Here is a 3,856-nt window from a genome sequence, read left to right as displayed (position 1 = left end):
GAAATGGAATTTGAGAGAAAAAAAAACCATAACTGTAATCTGTTGATTAGATTTAGATACGAATAACAATTGGACTTGATACGAATAACAATTGAAAGCTGTACAATGTTTGCAAGCACATCGTGTTGATTTTGCTAAGTTCATAAGTCGAGCTGCTCGAAATAGATTTCAGCTAATCCGAAGATGGATTTGATGAACAATCTAGAACTTGTAATGAGGAATATTTCAGTAAATTCGCCGAACAAGATCTCTTCAAAATTCGCTAAATCGTATATTTATAAAACAATAAATAGAAGAGTAGTGTACAATTGAATAATGATTCAACTGTACGCTACTTCTATTCATAATTTTTTAAAACAAATTTCACATCGAGTAGAGGAAAATTGGAATTTAAATTACATTAATGAATTAAATTTGAGAGAAAGATTGAATTATACCTACATTCTCGAACTAGAGAAACGCATTGGGCTACGACATATGACGTACTTTCTGTTATATTGTGGGCTACTGATTTGACAGTGCGGTGCCCTTGCAACATGTGTTCGTTGACGCGTTCGATCAATTTACACTTTATATAAAAGTTGTAAAAGAAGGAAGTCAGTTATAGAACAGTTGTTAACTCACGGTCTATGTAACATATGTATCAATCGAAACGGATGGCAGTCCATTGACCGTTCCCTGTTGTTTCTATGAATAGTGAAATCGATATAGGGTTCACGAACTCTTGCAAATAATGAAGGCAAGTTCTCGGATGAGGACGGCACGGGATTGATCGTGTTCAGAAGGTGAAGGATCATTAACGTCAGAGGAAAAAAAGAAAAAATTATCAGATAATGATGTTTGATAATTTGTTTCATAAATTACGTCTCAACGCGTAATATCTTCGAGTTATGTAAAAAGATATTACATAAGTTCATGAGCATCTGAAGTTATAAGATATAAAATTATTTAAAAATACATTTTTGTTCAGACAAAATTTAACTGCATATTTTTATCTCTAAATTAATTGGATCTAAGAGAATAATAGATATATGTATATATTATTTATAGATGTATGTATATAATACATGAAATATATATTAAATAGATTATATAATATATCTGGAGATACGGTAGTATAATATTTCGGCGCTAAGATTAGATGGATGTTGACTTACACATATGTAATATAGATTATAGAAGATGAAAAAGTAATTGTAAACAATATTAAATGTATAATCACGTAAAAATAATAAGGTTAACGTTAAAACATGCTTCCATTTTTCATCGAACGGCAATTTTTTTAGTTAGTTTTACAATATTAGCTTTAGTAATAAAAATTATAGTCATTTTATGTGAAAATTTTAGTTCAAAGATTATTACATTATATTAATTTAATTTAAAACAGCAAATATATATATAGATAATTTAGTAAGAAAATTATTATAGTATGTTAAAACGATTAATTCTTAAATTTGCTTTATTCAAATAATCAATTATTTATAAAATAGTTACATTAAATACTGTTATATTATTATATTAAATAATATATTAACAATATAATTTTATACTGTTGTATTCTGATCCTTAAGTACAATAAAAATAACGCATAACAAGTGTGGCCCATTAGCTCAGTTGGTAGACGCAGAGCGTCGTGCTAATAACGCGAAGGGTCGCGGGTTCGATCCCAGGCCACCTTTTTTTTTTTTATTTATTGAAATAATTCAAACGAAATAAATATTTTTCGCGTATAGTTTTTTATGCTGAAAATGCTATGAAGAGAGATGTAAGAACGAAGGATCATTAGCTCAGACTTGATCAGAACGTCACACCATTTATATAGCAAAAGTCGTGGATTCGATTTCCTCGTGGTCTATGCTATATCTTTTTTAGTGAAATGTTTATACAGAACAAATATTATTATTTTCGTAAATAAGTTGTAAAATAAAGTAGAAAATATTGTCAGAAAGAGGTACTCTCGAAGAGGCCCATTAGCTCAGTTGGTTAGAGCGTCGTGCTAATAACGCGAAGGTCGCGGGTTCGATCCCCTCATGGGCCAATTTTTTTTTAACTTATAAATCAATATATTATATTTATATAAGTAAAATACAGCATAATAATTTTACAGCATGATAATACTTTAATTTACAAATATTTTTGTAATCTTAAATGTAACAATGAATTTGGTATAAGGATTACCATAAAAAATGCTGAGGTTGTCAATATTTTCAACTAAGTTTTTTTTTAACATTTACTTCTATTTAAAAAATATTTAAATTTCTATATATATTTCCTAATCCTCTTGTTATTTTTATGCTGAAAAATTTTAAATTTTTTGTGAATAAATTATATACAATTTTCCTTTTATCTATTCTTGAAAAGTTAGAAAAACTGAACAAGTAGAATCGGTATATTACCGATAATAGGTGATACATTAGCTTCAGCTGAAAGTGAGAAATCAGCTGATTGATCAAATAAATTTCTCGCACTTTAAACAGTAAGTTTATATCGTCATTTGTAAGTTAAATTTTTTTATAATATATAAATATACTATTTTTTCATATTTTGATTTTGAATCAAAATCAATGATTACATTTTGCGCAGTAATAATTAATAAATACGTTGCATCTCCTCGAGAGTGCGTGGGTGTGAAAGATTGAGCCACAAGAGTCCTATTCCCAAAAAATATGAAAATACTATAATATATGCGTTACGTATATATTATAGTATTTTCCTCTTTCTGACAATATTTTCTACTTTATTTTACAACTTATTTACGAAAATAATAATATTTGTTCTGTATAAACATTTCACTAAAAAAGATATAGCATAGACCACGAGGAAATCGAATCCACGACTTTTGCTATATAAATGGTGTGACGTTCTGATCAAGTCTGAGCTAATGATCCTTCGTTCTTACATCTCTCTTCATAGCATTTTCAGCATAAAAAACTATACGCGAAAAATATTTATTTCGTTTGAATTATTTCAATAAATAAAAAAAAAAAAGGTGGCCTGGGATCGAACCCGCGACCCTTCGCGTTATTAGCACGACGCTCTGCGTCTACCAACTGAGCTAATGGGCCACACTTGTTACACGTTATTTTTATTGTACTTAAGGATCAGAATACAACAGTATAAAATTATATTGTTAATATATTATAAATTTTTCGAAGGGTTATACGTTTACGCGTAAAATATACTATTCTATATTTACGTAATATAAATGTACTACATATATGAACTATATATTTTATCATCTATAACATAAATAATATATAGATACTCGAAGCCTATATATTCTTTGTCGTAGACTGAACTGCACTAAAGCTTCTATTTCGCTCATATATTTTTATTTATTAATATTGAAATAAGATATATTAACAATCATAAAACTGAATTACTTCTTTCTGTATTGTGTTATCCAATTTATAATTAATTTACATACTTTACATTGCATGTATTGTCTACATGAAAAAGATTATCATATATGAATTTAACGTATGTTATAATTTAATATATAATTATGACAAAAAAAAATTCAAAGTAAATGTAATCTCGTATTATAATCATAATTACCGACGAGATAATTAAAGACCGACTATTAAAGACTATCAATTCTGGGCAAATTTTCGTATAAAAAGGTAGTATAAAAAGAGCCTTAAGGGCCCGCAGGTAATTGAAGAATGCTGACATTATCGACAATTGATATAAATTTGCTATTATTAACATAAATATTTGGTTTATACATTATTAAATTCATGATTTTTTATTACATAAATATTTTATAAATAAATATGCATACTTGTGAAGTTATAATATTCTATATATTGCAGAAAAATTACAATTTTTTCTCTGTAGTTATCATCTCTATTGA

The 3,856-nt window shown here is 27.5% G+C and overlaps 1 protein-coding gene and 1 non-coding gene across 2 annotated transcripts in view; one reads left to right on the top strand and one right to left on the bottom strand.

The window, feature by feature from the left end:
• The window catches only part of LOC108755929 (short-chain dehydrogenase/reductase family 16C member 6-like), a 19,699-nt gene that overhangs the window by 15,434 nt on the left and 409 nt on the right, over positions 1-3,856 (bottom strand). The window lies entirely within an intron of this gene.
• Positions 1,965-2,038, top strand: Trnai-aau. Its single transcript has one exon. It is a non-coding gene; the product is annotated as a tRNA-Ile (tRNA).

This window comes from Trachymyrmex septentrionalis, unplaced genomic scaffold, assembly GCF_001594115.1.
Source record: "Trachymyrmex septentrionalis isolate Tsep2-gDNA-1 unplaced genomic scaffold, Tsep1.0 scaffold9, whole genome shotgun sequence".
Lineage (NCBI taxonomy): Eukaryota > Metazoa > Arthropoda > Insecta > Hymenoptera > Formicidae > Trachymyrmex > Trachymyrmex septentrionalis.
The sequence above is the reverse complement of the archived record's forward strand: the minus strand, read 5'-3'. Positions and strand labels throughout refer to the sequence as shown.